Source organism: Phyllobates terribilis, unplaced genomic scaffold (assembly GCF_046119375.1).
Source record: "Phyllobates terribilis strain yellow unplaced genomic scaffold, ASM4611937v1 Scaffold_4__5_contigs__length_816908805, whole genome shotgun sequence".
Classification (NCBI taxonomy): Eukaryota; Metazoa; Chordata; class Amphibia; order Anura; family Dendrobatidae; genus Phyllobates; species Phyllobates terribilis.
In genome coordinates, this window is record NW_027362764.1 from 737,059,014 (window position 1) to 737,080,603 (window position 21,590).

Below are 21,590 nucleotides of genomic sequence, written 5' to 3' on the forward strand. Positions count from 1 at the left end.
AGCATGGATGCATACACAGTTTTACTTCTCATTGACGATACCCGCAGCTCACCCCTCACTGTTTTGATATTGATGACCTATTGGTAAGGTGCCAAGATAAGGCCCCCCGACCCATCAGCTCTGGAGGTGGCCAGACGTACACCACATACAGAGTTGGGAGTAGCACAGCTCTGTACATCGTCTACTAACCAACACTGATACCCACAGCTCAGCTCTCACCGTTCTGATATTGATGACCTATTGGTAGGGTAACAAAATCTGGCACCCCAGCGTACTGGCTGTGATCAGCTCCGGAGGTGGCCAGATGTACACCACCTACAGAGCTGGAGCAAAACGGCTCCGTACACCATTTACTGGCCACTGCCGATACCCACAGCTCTCACCGTTCCGATATTGATAACTTATTGGTAGGGTACCAAGATCTGGCACCCCGACCTATCAGCTGTGATCAGCTCCGGAGGTGGCCAGATGTACACCACCTACAGAGCCGGAGCAGAACTACTCCATGCACCGTTACTGGCCACTGCCGATACTCACAGCTCAGTCCTCACCGTTCCGATATTCATGACCTATTGGTAGGGTACTAAGATCTGGCACCCCTACCTATCAGCTGTAATCCGCTCCGGAGGTGGCCAGATGTACACCACCTACAGAGCCGGAGCAGCACTACTCCATACACCATTACTGGCCACTGCCGATACTCACAGCTCAGTCCTCACCGTTCTAACATTAATGACCTATCCCAGGAAGAAGTTAACAATATCGTAGTATTGGAAAACCCGTTTAATATGGGCTTTAAGAGGCTTCTGTATTATTTAAGACACCATTGAGGGGAGGATTTATGAATCTAAATGTGCCAGAATTCTGGTATAATTTGAGGCTCTTTCACGACTTGCATCATATTTGTGTATTTTAGACACTTTCTGCAACAACGCACAATACTGTGCAGTTACTTCACATTTAGAGCAAATATCTGCTCCATCTCCGAGTAGAGAGCAATCAAAAAGCTCATCTAAGCGGTGAATGAAAAGCTTTGTCTAATATTAACAGATCGCAGCGGTGAAGCAGGAAACCAGAGCTAGCGAGACGGAAAGGGGAGAAAAAAAAAAAAGAAAGCCCTTGTCTGATCTAGATCTATATGTATGGCAATATTGTTAGGCGAGCGGCTCGGGAAGGTTTTTGTTTGGCAGAAGTCGGAGCTCCAATCACATGAGCGTCTGCTTTTGTTTATCCCTAATCCTCCCACACGTTTTAGATTTGTAAGTCGCCGGAGGCAGCGAGCGCAGTATCTCAGATCCGTATCATCAAGATGTCCGTTCACGTAAGTGAAGCAGAATCGGGTCCAACTGTGTGTCAAGGTCAACTCATGCGGATACTGAAGATACGGCTGCCGGGGAGGCGAAGGCAAATATTCGCTCACTTATTATCCACAGACACTTGAGACATTTTTAGAATTTTAACAGTGCAATGTAAATTCAAGACATCAAGGGAAAACAAGCACCCACCCGATAGGACACATTATGTGGGGGCCCTCCGACATGAGAACTCCCTATTTAAGCCAACAGATCATCATGGATTTCAGACGGGTGATGTGAGGCTCCCGAGGAATTTGCTGCAAATTCATTTCTGGTAGCCCACCAAAAGGGGGCTAGAGGGTCTGCACCTGCTCAGATTATGATAAAGGATAACAAGTAAAATCAGTCTTTTTGTGGGTAGGAAAAACAAAGCACTGAGGGACCGCTGATCTTCAAACTAGAGGTAGAGAAAGGGCACCAAAGGGCAAAAAAGGGCACCAAAGGGCAAAAAAGGGCACCAAAGAATACACTGTATACATCAAGATGCAGCACCTTTTCAGTTTAAGTAGAGAGAACTTCACCCCTCACAGAAAGAATTATAAGAATGTGTCCCTCCAAAAAAAAAAGAAAATAAAAAGCTTTGGCCAGTATGGAAATGTAGAATCACATGGAACCATGTAATGCCAACCTAGTAATACAAGGGTGACTCCAGTCAGTTCCGACTTACAGAGGGGTGGTCCGAGCGTGGAAATACCGTCTAACTAGTGATGAGCAAGTGCTCGTTACTGGAGTTTGCGGAGGGTGCTCGGGTTTGCACTGAGTATCGCAGGTGCTCAAGTGACATGTTCGAGTCCCTGCAGCCGCATGTTTCGCAGCTGTTAGCCATAAAACATGCGGGAATTACCTGATAAAAAAGGGCAATTCCCGGCAATTTCACGGCTCTTAGACAGCCACAAAACATACACCGCGATAATCAGTGTATACCCGAGCACCCTCCGCAAACTCAAGTAGCGTGCACTTTGGCATCACTACTTCTAAGTAACTATCCATACCACCTAAAAAGGCAGAGATATTGAGATATTGGCGGTATTCAATAAAACAATCTCTCTTAGGCCAGGTGCACATGAAAGTATTTTCGGCTCGAGTGTGATCTGACAAAACATCGGATTGCACCTGGCCCAATATTATTCTACGGGGACGTGCTCATGTCTTATCTTTTCATAGCCCAGAGTCAGTCCTAAGAAAAAATTTGCAGCATGACAGAGTTGGATCAGATTATCAGATCGCACTTGGCCATGCAAGTCAGTGAACCCGTGGAAACCATTGGACTGCACTCGGATGACATGTGAGTGCAGTCTGATTTTCAAGGACGGACCGAATGGAGAAAATGGAGATTTTTTTTTTCCATCTTCTCCTCATCAGAGAAAATCAAAGCACACTGTGGTAACAGTCTGATCAGCGAGTGATTAACATAATTGGCCAGATTCTCTCGGAAGAGAGAATATACGCTAGTGTGACCATAGCCTTATACACAGATCGGCGCCAATCCATCAAAATTGGCGCTGTTCATGCCAGTTTTGATGAGGAGGTACACGCTGGAGTCAGAGGCGCCCGATTCATCAATAGGAGAACTATTCTTAACGAATTGGGCTCATCTTAAAAAGCAGCAATAGCCTCCGTGCGCTTTGCCGCAAATCTTACAGTATGCCGCGGCTAGTCATGAAATTAGAAGAGCGAGTGCCGTCGCACCAACTCTGACCATTTGGGAAATGCTCATAAAAAGGGCAAAAAAGTCCCAAAAAACATTTTGCAACCTCATACTCTGGAGAAAAAAAAAATGCAATTTTTCGGAGTGTTTTACCCTAGATTTCTGGCGTAAATACTTTGATGAATTCGGCCATTATTTTTTTTATTTACAAAATTGTTAAAAAAAAATATGTGTTTTTATAGTTTTGATTTTGCAGCGATCTCTACTTTGTTTTTTTTAAAAAACTATCTATCTATCTGTCTAATATTGAAGCAAATAAGAGCTGATCTGCAGTACCTGGCAGAGACCACAGCACAGAGTGTGGCGCTGTGATGTACTTTTCCATACATTGCCACAAAGCTGGTTACAGCTGATCGATAGGTGCCGGACCTCCACCCATCCTCAATATAAAAATTAACGAAAAACCCCTCTAAAAAAGGGTTGTGTGCACTTTGAAGGTTCAGGGGAGAACACTGCAAAATGATTCAGAGGAAAAAAGAAAAAAGAAAACTTTGCAAAAACATCTTCAAAATAGCTTGAGAAAATGCATCAAAAAAAAAAAAAAACCTCCATGTGCACACGCCCTAAGGCTATGTTCACACGCGGAGTTTTTGCTGCGTTTTTTAATTCAAATTAAAAGCTGCATTTTACAGTACCAGCAAAAGATATGAGATTTCAGAAATGTCATGCACACACATTGGGTTTTTTTCCTGACTGAATTGGAAAACTGCCACCTTTTTTCTTTTAAACTACAGTATGTCACTTTTTTCAACCATGAAACAAACAAAGAGTAAGTGTAAAAACACAGAAAAAAACGTTGCCTGTTTTTCTCGGTGATTTTTGTGAAAAAAGCAGGTACAGCCATATGTGAAACTCATTTATTTTTGTGATTTTACAAAGTTTAAACCAGAATATCTTGGTGTCTTCACCTTGAGCATGGCAGTTAGGATTAGTACAGTTTAATTAAATTAATGATATGTGTAAAGTAAACACTGGCTGACTGAGGTGTGAAATGAAACAATACCTGACCAACTGGAGGGCTGATCAAAGTGTAAAAGTAAACAGTGTCCTACAAACTCAATGCTCTGCCAATGTCTTAGGTAAACTATTCCCGACCAAGTCACCTTCCCCCGCTGTTACATTTGTAATTGTGTATTTTTTCAAGAACTCATATGACCTGTTTTGTTCAGAATAGTCACTATTTTTCCACTAACTCAAATTGCCCTTTTCTCCAAAAATGGTTTTATGGTTTCACATATGTCTTGCATTGGTGACCTAACACCTTGCATTGTTCAAGCTTCTGTGGTGGAAGTAAAGCTGAACTCTGGAATCCTGAAAAATGCAGCAAAAAAACGCAGCAAAACCGGCTTTTGTAAGCAGCATTTTTTTGTTTTTTTACTGCCAAGAGAGCAGGATTAGCCTGAAGAAGAAAAAACAGCAGCAAAAATGCAACGTGTGAACATAGCCTAAGAGTTACTTTTTGCTCTGGTTGCTCCTGAACTTCTATTCTACAGGGCACTATTATGGTCACCATATGGTAATGATGCAATTTTATCCAGCGTCACCATGTGGCCCCTTTGAAATTATAGATAAACCCACTCCCCTGCCCCTTCTCCCACCCAGACACCCCAGGAAACAAATGTCAAACCTTTAATTTTCTTGGTCATACAAAAAGTATACGGTGCTGAGAGAAGTAACACAGGGGAAGACACAAGATGGACTAGCAAATCTTATTACGACCCTAAAGAAAGTCCCGTAAGTGTTAGATATCGGACATTAGACTGACAACAAATGGATGGAAGTGACCAGGACAATATATTGAACACACACAAAAAAAATAACCATCCCTCTGCATAGGATTGTTCCGGTAATGACGCTCTCGGGATTTCATGATTATCTCCAACCTCGGCTTCATGTCTCCCACCGAGAAGAATAGAAGACGTGAAAAAAAAATCCTCCAAATAAAACACATTTCATACTTTTCCTCCCGTTTTTTTGCTGCAGGAAATGCTTATAGACACTTATGAGACAAACAATCCCACGCAAAGTTATCAGCAGTGAGGTTAATCCATTTTTAATGATAAGATGCACATCTGCTGAACGCATTAAGATACATCAGAGCAGACTCGCTGAAAAACAAGGGGAAATCGGCATTCTGTGCGCAGCTCTGGAGCGGAGACGCAGAGAGGCAGGAGGATACGGACGGCAGAAACCTCCGATGCCCCCGCCAGCCCCTTATATATTCTCAAGTAGGATTATCGTACCGTCATGTAATCTGCAGGTGGTATCCGGACTCCCTCCCCCCGCGGCACCACAGGCCGGACTCCCTCCCCCCGCGGCACCACAGGCCGGACTCCCTCCCCCCGCGGCACCACAGGCCGGACTCCCTCCCCCCGCGGCACCACAGGCCGGACTCCCTCCCCCCGCGGCACCACAGGCCGGACTCCCTCCCCCCGCGGCACCACAGGCCGGACTCCCTCCCCCCGCGGCACCACAGGCCGGACTCCCTCCCCCCGCGGCACCACAGGCCGGACTCCCTCCTCCCGCGGCACCACAGGCCGGACTCCCTCCTCCCGCGGCACCACAGGCCGGACTCCCTCTTCCCGCGGCACCACAGGCCGGACTCCCTCTTCCCGCGGCACCACAGGCCGGACTCCCTCTTCCCGCGGCACCACAGGCCGGACTCCCTCTCAGAGTGAATTTCAGTGCAGAAAAGTCATCACAATAAGCACTCATTCAGACGCAAATTTTTCTCGCACAAGTTCAGTCCTTGTTTGTCTCGGACCCAATATAGTCTGTGGAGTTGTTCACATGTCCGTGTATTTTTGTGGATCTAGGGATCCACACAATCACACAGACCTGTCCGATTTTGATTTAAGTTTCGGATCAAGCTCACCAATGCAAATTTAAGGGTCAGTGAAAAAAATAGGACATCATTCACATGCCATCTATGTGCTGTCCGCTTTTCATCAAGAAAAACTGATGAAACTCGGACCGAACTCATTCTAGAACGATATGGAAAGATATGGAAATTTTGGTGCAAATTTAGCAGATTATTAACAAAAAAGCACTGCAGTGGCTGAGCGGGCACCTGCTCTCCTGTCCAGACGTGACCAGGAGGTAAAGACCAGAGGCAAATCGGGAGGCGTTTGACCAGGAGCTATAAAAGGATCAGTGAGGGCTTTTATTTATTTTTTTCTTCTAGTCCTAAACAATTTTTATCTGCTGGACAAGCGTTTTTATGAGAATTATTACTGAACCACAAGGCGCTATGCACACACAAAACAAAGACAACGGAAGAATACCAAATCAGTCCGGTGCTTTCCACATCCAAAACAGGAATTCTAGATTACAGAGATGCTACATTTTTTGCTGAGAACACAACCAATGCTAATCGTATTTTGAGCTTTCAGGCCGTCGATCCTGCATAATACAATTCAAGGGTCACCTGCCGCCATCGACTTCAGTAAGGCAGAATATCAGGCGAGTTCATTCTGCCTTCGATGTGAGAATAAATGCATGATCTGCAACCTGTCCATCGCTCTGGGCTCAACCCTATAGTACTGAAAAGGCGCTTAGACTTCGAAAATACACGGCATTTCATACTAAAAATATTTGTACTCCGAGTGTTCCTCTACATTTACATTGGAGGACATTAAGTTGTCTCACAAGTAGCCGATAGCAGAATCCAAACTTGTCAATCTGATTGAACACCAATTTTGTGGACAACATGGGAAAAAAAATGAAATAGGATTTTCATAATTTTCTCCATCCAAATTGAGCACTCCTATCTACTCTATAGGATGAAAATGATGCAATGGGAGCAGCAGGGGGAGCAGCAGGGGGAGCAGCAGGGGGAGCAGCAGGGGGAGCAGCAGGGGGAGCAGCAGGGGGAGCAGCAGGGGGAGCAGCAGAGGGAGCAGCAGAGGGAGCAGCAGAGGGAGCAGCAGAGGGAGCAGCAGAGGGAGCAGCAGAGGGAGCAGCAGAGGGAGCAGCAGAGGGAGCAGCAGAGGGAGCAGCAGAGGGAGCAGCAGAGGGAGCAGCAGAGGGAGCAGCAGCGGGAGCAGCAGAGGGAGCAGCAGCGCAGCTGCTTTACAGATCTTTCAGAGCACACCAGTATAAATAGATATAAGCTAATGACACCGAGGTGTTAGACGAGTGGCTTTCAATGGCTCCATTTCATGGGTTCTCTCTGGGAAAGCCAGATAATAAGAAAAAGAAAAATGTTTTAAATCTCTACCCCCAAACATTGGATGCTGAGAACAGCTATGGTGGGATCATCTAACAACAAAGTCTACATTAGTCATCTTCATGACTTGCTACAAAAAAAAAGATCAGCATCAGTCTCTATTCAATTCAAGCCCCATCTTGGAAATGTTCCATCAAGCACTAAAAAAAAAAGTAATGCCCTTACAGTATCCATCAACTGTACCAACCAACATGGTGACCATGTTACAGCTGTCACATCATTAACACAGGATAATTCATTTTTCATAGGCAGCAATCTCTGGCCTTATGACCCCAGTACACATTTAGGCCCCCATACATAGACTAAAGCAGTTCAAAGCCACCTATATCAGCTGATAGTCTGATGTTTATGGGGTCCTCCCAAATCTCCCTAGACATCATTGGTTAAAAAAGTTTTGGCTTCTTGAATCTCTACAACCCATCCCTTTGCTATTTAGGAGATCAGCTTCTCTGGCATGGGTTCTCTCATAAAATACAACGAGGCTTGGCCGAGCATGCCCAAGTTGGCCGAATGATTGGAGGCCCTAAAAATAAAAGTCATCCGAATCCTCAGACATTGGTGGGACTGGAATTCAATAGTTCTTCATGATTCAATCTAACAGACTGTCCATACTAAAAGCTATACTCAAAACTCGCCATATGTGACGAGGGACTGAAATTAAAGGCAGTGAGCAGATCGTGAGCTCCTGCGGCACACATCCAGTTTAATTTCTTTTTCCCTAATGTTTGTCTTAAGTTTACCCACCACCACAAAATATGTCAGAGGTTTATATATAATGTATAAACTTTGCAGTGACTCCTGAGAATGTCGACATATTGGAAGAAAGCAGATTCCCCGGCTGCCCTCCGCCGATACCTCCCTTCTCCATACACAACTGTATGAGCCGAGGTGGCAGGGCTTTCATGCTCCGGCGGTGAAGACAATATTCATATACGTCCCACGTGTCAGTCCCGTCTATTAGACATTGCGGCTAAGAAATGATTAAGAGATAACAAAGGACAACTCTTTCTAATTAGCAAAAGTTCGGTCTCCAGGAGTTTTCAGGTTGGAAACCCATCAAAATGTTCTTCCTTCATGTGAAGAGAAAAAAAAAAGAAAAAATTGCCCAGCTCTAGGGTGAAGCGCTGCTACTCTTCTGGATAATTAGTCCAAGACCTGTCTATCAGCAGCACGAAGGCTGCACTGTATACATCGTGCCGGCACACCAAAGAAAGGCTTCACGTCAGAAAACACAAAGTCGTTCTATAGGCTGACAATAATAAAAAATACTTTAACTTTCAGGCTGCCGAGAAGCCATCCGAAATGCTTCCCCCAAAATCTGTCTGTAGTAAGACACAGTGAAACCTCTTTAAGAAGACCATTTAAAATTGCATTGAAAGGTGACCGTCCTCTGCGGCAGGCGGGGCCCCTCCTCTGCGGCAGGCGGGGCCCCTCCTCTGCGGCAGGCGGGGCCCGTCCTCTGCGGCAGGCGGGGCCCCTCCTCTGCGGCAGGCGGGGCCCCTCCTCTGCGGCAGGCGGGGCCCCTCCTCTGCGGCAGGCGGGGCCCCTCCTCTGCGGCAGGCGGGGCCCCTCCTCTGCGGCAGGCGGGGCCCCTCCTCTGCGGCAGGCGGGGCCCCTCCTCTGCGGCAGGCGGGGCCCCTCCTCTGCGGCAGGCGGGGCCCCTCCTCTGCGGCAGGCGGGGCCCCTCCTCTGCGGCAGGCGGGGCCCCTCCTCTGCGGCAGGCGGGGCCCCTCCTCTGCGGCAGGCGGGGCCCCTCCTCTGCGGCAGGCGGGGCCCCTCCTCTGCGGCAGGCGGGGCCCCTCCTCTGCGGCAGGCGGGGCCCCTCCTCTGCGGCAGGCGGGGCCCCTCCTCTGCGGCAGGCGGGGCCCCTCCTCTGCGGCAGGCGGGGCCCCTCCTCTGCGGCAGGCGGGGCCCCTCCTCTGCGGCAGGCGGGGCCCCTCCTCTGCGGCAGGCGGCCCTCTCAAAGAAGATGTAAAGTATGCAATAATATATGATGGAAGTGATCATATGTTGCAGGTAATCTGGTGGACTCTTCAAAAGATTTCAATTGTGTAGAGAGGGAGGGGGGGGATGCAGCTGCAGGTTCTCACTTTGGGAGAGACCATAGTGTGCAACAAAACAAGGACTTGCCCACTCATGAAGAAAGAAAAAAAAACATGCGTTCTCTAAAGCCATGCAGAAGGTCCGAAAACCACCCACATAAAAACAAATTATGGGTACTTTCATGTATCCACACTCCTAACCATACAAGATGGGGAACAGCCACCTAGTCTGTGACGCGCTGCATTTTAATAAACATGTAGGCAGTGTTCAAACTTTCCGTGAGCACAGCCAAGATATTTTATTAATAACGGCCGCTTTTTGGCCGGGTTCAGACTGCTTTATTTCACCGTCTGTATGCAGATTGCAATGTCTGGAGTGACCTCAGGTTTTCTAGTTTAAAAGGGGCTGTCCACGAAAGTCTGCAATCACTATATGACTGCAGACTTGTGAACCCCCCGCACAGCACGTACTGTGAGGATTCTCCGATGTCGGTGGCAAGACCAAGCGGTCATGTAACCGCAAGTATGCGATATACCTGCTGCTGGACACATTCTAACTAGACGTGCCAGGCCTTGGTCAATACAAGTCTAGTCGGAATGTGGCAGGGAGTATGCATAAGGCAGTGGAGAACGCATTGAGAGTGATGTGAGGATTTACAAGTCTGCAGTCACAGAGTGAATTCAGCTCAAAAAAACCTGCAGTCAGTCCAGGAATTGCATTGTGTATACCGGCCATGAAAAACTCTGTCTGAAGCCGGACTAAAGAAAACTGGTCATGTTAAACATGGTACCCGAGGTGACGGATTGACGTACGGGTGTGAGGTAAAAGAGTCACCATGACTTGTATTATATTTACTTAAAATGATTGCTCATTCAGTGCTTAGGAGTCCAGTGGGCAGTCCTAGCCAATGATTAATAGATTTCCTGGATAGGAGTACAGAACATGAAAATCGGTTAGTGGGAAGGACCGCCCACTGGACTCCTAAACACCCAACCAGCAGAAGAGAAACCACGTTCCACGTGAACCAAAAGACAGACCTTCAAGAGTAAAAATCCAGGATGATTCCTTAAAATCAAAAAATTATTTTGGATACTAATCAGAACATAATGGGATTGTATAGGTTTTTGTTTATAAAGTTGATGGGCCATTGATGATCGTGGCCCTTAAGGTAGGAATTTCCACCACCAACTGGGAAGGAGAAAAATCCACCTCTTCTCTTTTTAGGTTTGTACCCTGACGCTATGGCTGAGAGCTGCAGAGATATAGGATTTTATGAGGATTTTAGCTCGCGATCTCCTAGCGAGATGTCCGTGCATTAGTAACCTGTGGTCGTACGGACGAGGTGGCCGGGACCCACGCGTGCAGCAGCGCAGACGCCTTGCGGCACTATCCACACGCGGCGACTTTGTATTAACACATCCAATAACACGCACAGCGGCTCTGACCGCTGCAGCCTCCAATCTGAGCTCTGTGGGGTCAGATCACACATAGGGAGGACTGTAAAAACCCCGCACCGGAGGGCTGCTGTGAATTAATATATCAGCGAGGTGCACAGTCACGCTGCAAATACATGGAAGGAGAAGAGAGATCTGCTGACATTAATCTGCTTCATTCCCACTTTTGAAGCATATGGAGCCGAAGCTTGAGCGAGCACAGAAATGATGTGAGCATACAGTGCTCAATGCACCTGCTAAAATCTCATCATCGCAGTTAGGACCCCCTACCAGACTAATTCACCGGCAGGGGCCACAGTTCATAGTTCCTGAGCATTAAATCCGGGAAACGACTCCGAGCTGCGGCTTCTTCCAGCAAAGGCGACGGCGAGCATAAATCACTACAATTACACACACCTGGCGCAAAGGGGAATACAGTGGGAAAGAAAAGCCTGCGTACGGCTCCGTTCACATCACGTCAGAGCCGTACATCAGAGCTGCACGGCAGCAGTATTCCCCGATGATATGGCCATATGGTGCCGTACGTCACCGTTGGCTACAGCACTAAGTATGCACACAGCGCGTTCTCTCTCGTGGTGGACGCTGAAGTGGAAAGTGCAGTCAGCTGGGCCTCCATACCGCTAGAGAACGCTAAGAGGAGGCCACACAGAGGCACTTTTGGCCTCCACCTGGAAAACAGCGGCTAAAGGCGTCACACACCAAATGTGCTCATGTGGGGGTGGGGGACAACTTGTTCTCCTTAAAGAGACCAGCTGAGTATAGTGTCGTACAGAAAATGCTCCGTGGCAGAAAAGGATGCAAAATAACTCTCACAATAAAAAACTATTTCAAAAGTAGCTCCTACGAGAGGTGGTGCTCTATAAATTCAACAAGCCGTGCAATATGGCCAGGAAAGATTACAAAGCAGGAAACTTTTCTACAGACATCTGTTCCGGGGTGTTTGCCACTCATCAATGTGCAGCAAAGTCCGGCTGTCTCAGCAGCGTCGCCCTGTGAATATGGCTGCTCATACTGCTGTCCACCCAGTCTATCTGATCTAATACTGCAGATATCAGAAGTGCTGAGGTAAGAAGAGGCTGCTCACACTGCTGTCCACCCAGTCTATCTGATCTAATACTGCAGATATCAGTAGTGCTGAGGTAAGAAGAGGCTGCTCACACTGCTGTCCACCCTGTCTATCTAATCTAATACTGCAGATACCAGAAGTGCTGAGGTAAGAAGAGGCTGCTCACACTGCTGTCCACCCAGTCTATCTGATCTAATACTGCAGATATCAGTAGTGCTGAGGTAAGAAGAAGCTGCTCACACTGCTGTCCACCCTGTCTATCTAATCTAATACTGCAGATACCAGAAGTGCTGAGGTAAGAAGAGGCTGCTCACACTGCTGTCCTCCCTGTCTATCTGATCTAATACTGCAGATACCAGAAGTGCTGAGGTAAGAAGAGGCTGCTCACACTGCCGTCCTCCCTGTCTATCTGCTCGAATACTGCAGATACCAGAAGTGCTGAGGTAAGAAGAGGCTGCTCACACTGCCGTCCACCCAGTCTATCTGATCTAATACTGCAGATACCAGAAGTGCTGAGGTAAGAAGAGGCTGCTCACACTGCTGTCCTCCCTGTCTATCTGATCTAATACAGCAGATACCAGAAGTGCTGAGGTAAGAAGAGGCTGCTCACACTGCTGTCCACCCTGTCTATCTAATCTAATACTGCAGATACCAGAAGTGCTGAGGTAAGAAGAGGCTGCTCACACTGCTGTCCACCCAGTCTATCTGATCTAATACTGCAGATATCAGTAGTGCTGAGGTAAGAAGAGGCTGCTCACACTGCTGTCCACCCTGTCTATCTAATCTAATACTGCAGATACCAGAAGTGCTGAGGTAAGAAGAGGCTGCTCACACTGCTGTCCACCCAGTCTATCTGATCTAATACTGCAGATATCAGTAGTGCTGAGGTAAGAAGAGGCTGCTCACACTGCTGTCCACCCAGTCTATCTGATCTAATACTGCAGATATCAGTAGTGCTGAGGTAAGAAGAGGCTGCTCACACTGCTGTCCACCCTGTCTATCTAATCTAATACTGCAGATACCAGAAGTGCTGAGGTAAGAAGAGGCTGCTCACACTGCTGTCCACCCAGTCTATCTGATCTAATACTGCAGATATCAGTAGTGCTGAGGTAAGAAGAGGCTGCTCACACTGCTGTCCACCCTGTCTATCTAATCTAATACTGCAGATACCAGAAGTGCTGAGGTAAGAAGAGGCTGCTCACACTGCTGTCCACCCAGTCTATCTGATCTAATACTGCAGATATCAGTAGTGCTGAGGTAAGAAGAGGCTGCTCACACTGCTGTCCACCCTGTCTATCTAATCTAATACTGCAGATACCAGAAGTGCTGAGGTAAGAAGAGGCTGCTCACACTGCTGTCCACCCAGTCTATCTGATCTAATACTGCAGATATCAGTAGTGCTGAGGTAAGAAGAGGCTGCTCACACTGCTGTCCACCCTGTCTATCTAATCTAATACTGCAGATACCAGAAGTGCTGAGGTAAGAAGAGGCTGCTCACACTGCTGTCCACCCAGTCTATCTGATCTAATACTGCAGATATCAGTAGTGCTGAGGTAAGAAGAGGCTGCTCACACTGCTGTCCACCCTGTCTATCTAATCTAATACTGCAGATACCAGAAGTGCTGAGGTAAGAAGAGGCTGCTCACACTGCTGTTCTCCCTGTCTATCTGATCTAATACTGCAGATACCAGAAGTGCTGAGGTAAGAAGAGGCTGCTCACACTGCTGTCCTCCCTGTCTATCTGCTCTAATACTGCAGATACCAGAAGTGCTGAGGTAAGAAGAGGCTGCTCACACTGCCGTCCACCCAGTCTATCTGATCTAATACTGCAGATACCAGAAGTGCTGAGGTAAGAAGAGGCTGCTCACACTGCTGTCCTCCCTGTCTATCTGATCTAATACAGCAGATACCAGAAGTGCTGAGGTAATAAGAGGCTGCTCACACTGCTGTCCTCCCTGTCTATCTAATCTAATACTGCAGATACCAGAAGTGCTGAGGTAAGAAGAGGCTGCTCATACTGCTGTCCACCCAGTCTATCTGATCTAATACTGCAGATATCAGAAGTGCTGAGGTAAGAAGAGGCTGCTCACACTGCTGTCCACCCTGTCTATCTAATCTAATACTGCAGATACCAGAGGCTGCTCACACTGCTGTCCACCCTGTCTATCTGATCTAATACTGTAGATACCAGAAGTGCTGAGGTAAGAAGAGGCTGCTATCTGATCTTACCTCAGCACCCCTGGTATCTACAGTATTAGAAGAGGCTGCTCCGACCGGTCTTTCTGAACAATATTAGTATCTCCAGGTCCAGTGTAGCATCGGCGTCTCTGCCTCCTGCTAGGCAGAGACGTCGTCCCTCTCACCTTCCTGTTCAGCGCGCGGCGTCCTCCTGCGCTCCTTCCCAGGCACTGTGCTTAGGGCGCGCGCGCGCTCCCCCTCTCTTAAAGGGGCCGCGCGCGTCGTCCTAAGGAGTCCCTGGCCAATTGCCAGAGGACTTCCCATATATAAGGCACCTCCTCCAAAATGGAGGTGCCCGAGCAATGTTGTTGCAAAGCCTTTCAACTCTGCTTCAGCCCTCAGGTCCCGTTACCAGATACCTGCCAGATCTCTGCTTGATACCTACCTGATTCCTGTCTATCTGCTTGCATTCCTGCGGTCCGACAGTCTGCCTTCCAACACCTGTCAGTCTGTCTATGGATCTGCCCGCCCGCTCACCTGGGAGCGCTCACCTGCTACCTGCCTGCTAGCCTATCTAGAGACTCTTTCCCTGCTGTCACTTGCCGTGACCACCTGCCTGTCTAGAGACTCTTACCCTGCTGTCACTTGCCGTGACAATCCGCCTGTCAAGAGACTGTCCCCGTCACTTGCCGTGACCTCCTGCCCTTCTACCCAGAGACTGTCCCCGTCACTTGCCGTGACCTCCTGTCCTTCTACCCAGAGACTGTCCCTGTCACTTGCCGTGACTACCTGCCCGCCTTCCTTGGGAGCCACCGCTTCCTTACAAGGACTGCCCCTTTGTATAGTTGCTCAGAGGTTCCACCTCCTAGACCCGTTATACCCAGCAGTGGAGCCTCCTACTGCACATGCGAACAGGCTCCTGTCCTAACATTCCAACACTGGTTTCTCTCAGTGTAACATAGCCAGGGAACATCCCGCACATGCGCAGGGACATCGCCGACTCGTACCTGTGCACTTTGCTCTGCCCTACTGCGGGCAGAGCCTAAGACATAAGTGCTTTAGGGAGAAACCCTTTAAGGGGATATAAACCTATAAAACATTTATGGATGATTATAGCGAGGTATATAAAGCTCAGTTAGAAGATTTTAGAAGTACAAAAAGTCAAAAAGGTGGATCAGAAAACGGACTAATTCTTCCTACAACAGTGCCACAGCTGTTCTCAGGTTGTGTGTGGTACTGCAGCTTATTCCAATTTAATTCAATGAAGCTGAGCTGCAATACTAGGAAGAACTCATGCAATACCAACAACTTACGTCTTCCAGAATTAGCGCCACTTTTGTCTACCCAGGCTGTATGTGCCATTTAAGAAAAACATGGCACGTTAAAGGAAATCTGTCAGCTTTTTTCTATATAATCAGAGAGCAGCACAACATTGAGCAAGAAAGCCTGATTCCAGGGATGTGTCACTTACTGGGCTGCTTGATGCAATTTTGATAGAATCCTTGTTCTGTCTAATGCAGATGTAGCAGAGCTAAGGCTTCTGTGTTGTGTATAACTCCACCCACACCCCTGATTGGCAGCTTGGTGACTATGTACACAGGAAGCAGCCAATCAGTGGTGGTGGGCGGGGTTACACAAATTAGCTGGACTGGTGAGCACACAGGACCTAGTCCTGCAATGATAATCTCCTGCTGAGAAAACACTGATTGTATTGAAACTACAGCACACAGCCTAATAAGTGATACATCCCTGGAATCAGGCTCTCATGCCCTATGATATGCTCTTGTCCTTTTAAAAAAAGACAGATGAAAAATAGCAACTTAGTGGTTAATATAAAGCAGTAATGGAGCCGATGCGTGCAGCACCTGTCGGTCATACCATGCGATCACATCATCCTCAAGTTTGTGTGATAACTCTGGTCCTGCCGGACTTCAGAAATGCTCGGCACAGCTGTGTGGGTGACATGGAGGAAGGAGCCCTTCCCGAGCTGCAGAATAACTACCATATGTATGCAGTCAACCCAGACAAGACAGAAAACACCGGGCAGAAATTATTTCTGGTTGCTTAGCAGGCGAAGGCTGAGCTGACAATGAGTAATGACATGTCGACGCTTTGTAAGGACTCGCAGGAAAGCGCACTTGTTAACTGGCCACCAGACGGAGATATTTAATATAGTATCTGCGGGTAAAACAAACACGGCTACTACAAATACTAAAGCGCCCAGACGTACGCCTGGCCACTGTACAGGTAAGGGGCGCACACACTTATGCACACAGTAAAATATTCTCATTCCATTCTCTATGGAGAGTGATCTCGATGCCAAGCGATTGGTCAGTCCACTAGATTTAAAGAAGTTCACCACATTCCGATGAAATAACCAAAACTACCGAGCCCCCCCCCCCCCCCCCTGCTGTCCACGGATAGGACTGTAAACCCTGGACGTGGCGCTCTCCGTGTCCAGCAGAGGATGGTGACCGATTGCCTGGCCGTCTACTGGCTCCATCCATTTCTTCACAAGTAGATACAGGAGATTTTGCTGTCGGTATCTGGGCATGTGCCCTATACATTCAGCGCCTGTGCAGAAGTGGCCCGAGCCATGGGGGAGCCAGGGAAGGGGTTCATAAACCCCATTACTAACAGTGTGATGCCTATGGTTAGGTGTTGCATTTTACGGTCCTATACATGGGCAGCAGGGGGGACTTGAAATTGCAATCTGGGATAAGTTTCCAGGTTTACTGTATAAAATAGAAAGCATTAAGTGTGATTTCCCTAAAAAAGTTACAGTCAATGGGACCAGGGTGTGTAAGAAAGAAAGAAATCCTATACTTCTGTCACAGACCAGTGGTGTGCAGGCACAATGTGACCGCTGCAGCCAATCAGCTGCTATATGCCCCCCTCCGGATGTGGAAGCCCCAGAGACCACGGGTGACAGTACGGAGTGTGGAGGAACTTCCCAATTAAAAGAAAGCTTCATCAATAGAGAGGAGGGCGGGGGGGCCAGAGAGGAGGGCGGGGGGGCCAGAGAGGAGGGCGGGGGGGCCAGAGAGGAGGGCGGGGGGGCCAGAGAGGAGGGCGGGGGGGCCAGAGAGGAGGGCGGGGGGGCCAGAGAGGAGGGCGGGGGGGCCAGAGAGGAGGGCCAGAGAGGAGGGCCAGAGAGGAGGGCCAGAGAGGAGGGCGGGGGGGCCAGAGAGGAGGGCGGGAGGGCCAGAGAGGAGGGCGGGGGGGCCAGAGAGGAGGGCGGGGGGGCCAGAGAGGAGGGCGGGGGGGCCAGAGAGGAGGGCGGGGGGGCCAGAGAGGAGGGCGGGGGGGCCAGAGAGGAGGGCGGGGGGGCCAGAGAGGAGGGCGGGGGGGCCAGAGAGGAGGGCGGGGGGGCCAGAGAGGAGGGCGGGAGGGCCAGAGAGGAGGGCCAGAGAGGAGGGCGGGGGGGCCAGAGAGGGGGGCGCGCGGGGGGCCAGAGAGGGGGGCCAGAGAGGAGGGCGGGGGGGCCAGAGAGGAGGGCGGGGGGGCCAGAGAGGAGGGCGGGAGGGCCAGAGAGGAGGGCCAGAGAGGAGGGCGGGGGGGCCAGAGAGGGGGGCGCGCGGGGGGCCAGAGAGGGGGGCCAGAGAGGAGGGCGCGCGCGTGGGCCAGAGAGGAGGGCGCGCGCGTGGGCCAGAGAGGAGGGCGCGCGCGTGGGCCAGAGAGGAGGGCGCGCGCGTGGGCCAGAGAGGAGGGCGCGCGCGTGGGCCAGAGAGGAGGGCGCGCGCGTGGGCCAGAGAGGAGGGCGCGCGCGTGGGCCAGAGAGGAGGGCGCGCGCGTGGGCCAGAGAGGAGGGCGCGCGCGTGGGCCAGAGAGGAGGGCGCGCGCGTGGGCCAGAGAGGAGGGCGCGCGCGTGGGCCAGAGAGGAGGGCGCGCGCGTGGGCCAGAGAGGAGGGCGCGCGCGTGGGCCAGAGAGGAGGGCGCGCGCGTGGGCCAGAGAGGAGGGCGCGCGCGTGGGCCAGAGAGGAGGGCGCGCGCGTGGGCCAGAGAGGAGGGCGCGCGCGTGGGCCAGAGAGGAGGGCGCGCGCGTGGGCCAGAGAGGAGGGCGCGCGCGTGGGCCAGAGAGGAGGGCGCGCGCGTGGGCCAGAGAGGAGGGCGCGCGCGTGGGCCAGAGAGGAGGGCGCGCGCGTGGGCCAGAGAGGAGGGCGCGCGCGTGGGCCAGAGAGGAGGGCGCGCGCGTGGGCCAGAGAGGAGGGCGCGCGCGTGGGCCAGAGAGGAGGGCGCGCGCGTGGGCCAGAGAGGAGGGCGCGCGCGTGGGCCAGAGAGGAGGGCGCGCGCGTGGGCCAGAGAGGAGGGCGCGCGCGTGGGCCAGAGAGGAGGGCGCGCGCGTGGGCAGAGAGGAGGGCGCGCGCGTGGGCAGAGAGGAGGGCGCGCGCATGTTTCTGAATTCTCCGCATCACAATACAAAGACTCCTAAAAGGAATGGTTCACATGTCCTGTTCAGAGGGCCTCCCCTGACCAAGGTGGGGAGGTGTTCTGTCTCCCGTTTGGGAAAGTTCTAGGAGGGCTGGGAAAGGATGGGGAGGATGTGAAGGGGGGGGCCAAAACCTTCCGTTTGGGGAAGGGTTTGTGTTAAGGGAGGGTTGGGGAGGACAGCAGAAAGAGTTGGTTGTGCTCCCTCATCTGCTACAGGAAAGCTATCCAATGGATTTTAGGACTTTGCTAAAGACATCTGTGCCAACTCTTATACAAAAAAAAGAATAAGATCGGACCTGGCTCACAGTCCGTCTACAATCTCATCCCAAAGTTATGTGATGGGCTGAGGACAGGGCTCTGATTAGGACAATCAAGAAGTCATGCTGAAGGACCTTTCAAAAATCAGTGAAAAGTTAGAAACAAACTTTTCTACAAAGATAATTCCCAAACAGAAACTCTTTGGGACATTACTGCACCAAATGATAGAGTTGCCAAAACTTACTTTGGTACAGAACGTGGGTGACCACCAGACCAGGATCAGTCTCATTGGGAGGACAGCAGAGAATGAGGTTTTTCTGTAGTGATGTGCAGAAAAGATTCAAAGTGCAAAGTAACTCAAGAGTTGGAAACGCTCATATTCAAAGTCATAGGTCCTCAATATGTAAATGGCTAGGCCAAAATAAAAATGGCAACCAGTTTGGCAAAAGAGACAAAGAAGTCTTCCCCCATGTTATGACCATGGAGAAGCAGCCTTTTTGTTTTTCCTCTCTCTTTTTAAGGAACCGCCACCCCCTTGGGATCAGTCATACGAATACCACCCCAAGCCATCTTGCGAGCTGAATACCAGAGCTTTACTTTGCAGAAACACGACTATGGGGGGATGAGGAGGGTAATGCATTTTGTACTTAAAAAAAAAAAAACACGAGTAAGCGGAGTCCAATGATACGGTAAAAATTCCTATTAACACCTTGTTTTATTGAGCCGGGCACGAGGCCACCAAATCTCTCGGAGAGCAGTTAGGTCTCACTTGCTCTATTTACACTGAGCTGTGCTCGGGCCATCTACTCTACGGAAAACGCCATCAATTAAACGGCGGAAAATGACTGGGAACTGAGAATGAAGGCGAAGGACTATGTAAGGAGAGACAGCTGCAGCTCCCGCAATAAAAGGAAAGACTTCATAAAATGTTATCCACAGGACCAGAGGCTGGAGCTTGGGCTGGAAATAAATCTCTATCGAGTCTCAAGCTTTTCATAATCTTTCTATCCGATTCAAAGTGATGCAGAGGTAATAGGTCTGCCAGGGTGCTTAAAAAAGAAAAACCTTATCAAAAAGGAAAACTTATTAAGGCTAAGACTCCTTGGCAACTTTTCTTTGTCTTAATGCTATCAATGAGCATCATTAATTAGACCCAGTACTCTCAGACAACTTCATCTCACTTCATAGGTAATGTGAAAAATAGATCTAGAAATAACTATATAAAAATTATGTGGTCTTTCAATTAAAAATGCAGCCCACTTGGTGTATAACTTCTGTGTAACTTGGTGCCTACTGCTTGTTGGCAAGTGTAATCCATCTACAGTAGCAGAAAAGTCGCGGGACAGCCAGGGGGCCGGGCTCGGCCTCCCCGCAGGAAAGCCAGGGGGCCGGGCTCGGCCTCCCCGCAGGAAAGCCAGGGGGCCGGGCTCGGCCTCCCCGCAGGAAAGCCAGGGGGCCGGGCTCGGCCTCCCCGCAGGAAAGCCAGGGGGCCGGGCTCGGCCTCCCCGCAGGAAAGCCAGGGGGCCGGGCTCGGCCTCCCCGCAGGAAAGCCAGGGGGCCGGGCTCGGCCTCCCCGCAGGAAAGCCAGGGGGCCGGGCTCGGCCTCCCCGCAGGAAAGCCAGGGGGCCGGGCTCGGCCTCCCCGCAGGAAAGCCAGGGGGCCGGGCTCGGCCTCCCCGCAGGAAAGCCAGGGGGCCGGGCTCATGCTGGTGTTGTGTAACTGAAAGTCTGAACAATTGCTGGATATGTAGCAATAAAAATAAAAAAGTCTTAGTCCAGTCTTAGACTATGATTTCTGATATTTAGTCGATAGCTTATCTCTCGCTATTCCCTCGTTCAACTCCTCAGACAGAACACAAGGATCGGCCCTTAGCACAGTTTTTACCAAATTTTCTCTTTTTTCAAAAATTGGAAGTGGATCTAGAAAGTGCAAATTTACATAGCCCAGTACCAAATCTTCCCCAATAATCACCTCTTTAAATGAAAACGTCCTGCACGACACCTTCCACGAAGGCGGTTTAACTCCCAATATTTGCATTTCCGATAGCTCCATGATAACTTTACCCATGCGGCCTGAAGCACTCCCCAATTTGTCATGAACACACAAATGTCTAAAAATCAGAAAGCCCAGAAATAAATGGTACAAAATGTTATGTCCTTCGAAGAAAATCCCACGCCACATTACAGCTGAAAAATTACAAAAAAGGTCCAAAAGATAAATTTTTTTTACTCAATCCAAAACATTTCCAGTAAAAAAAAATAAAAAAGAAAAAAAGAAGTAGCCACCGATTTTAACAAATCTCTAATCGGAATTTTTACTTAAATCACAGTTTGCTGTTGAGAATTTTGCACCGCAGTGCAATTTTTGAGGCGCAAAAGAAGCTTACAGTGGGACATATGTACCTTGTGGAACAGTCCCAGTTTTAGTCCACTCTGATAAACAAGTGAAATCGGTTTATACAGGACTTAGAAATATAAACCAGAGCAGAAGACAAGTCTTAAATATAATGAAACATCTGGCGACACATGTAGAAGGCTCCGGGCTCACATCTGCTACCGGAGCCGCCTTGCTCTGTTATCATTGGAGACATGGAGCGCATCGTGCAAGATGATGGAAAAATTAAACAGGGGCCGAATGTTTAGTGTATGCAGCGGAGTGCGAGCCCCAGAAAGCACATGTCACTGCTAATGTATGGACAACATGCTGTTCTGACATCCAGAGGTCAATGAAGGTCAAAAATAAAGAATTCACACTCAACGAGAAGCCGCAGGAAAAAAGAAGGACAGCAAGAGAAGTTGAAAAAGAAGGACAGCAAGAGAAGTAGAAAAAGAAGGACAGCAAGAGAAGTAGAAAAAGAAGGACAGCAAGA

General features: G+C 49.6%; 1 protein-coding gene across 1 annotated transcript in view; it reads right to left on the reverse strand.

Moving 5' to 3' along the window:
- Window positions 1-21,590, reverse strand: part of EIF3H (eukaryotic translation initiation factor 3 subunit H) — a 174,293-nt gene that overhangs the window by 48,672 nt on the left and 104,031 nt on the right. The gene's annotated exons all lie outside the window — the stretch shown is intronic.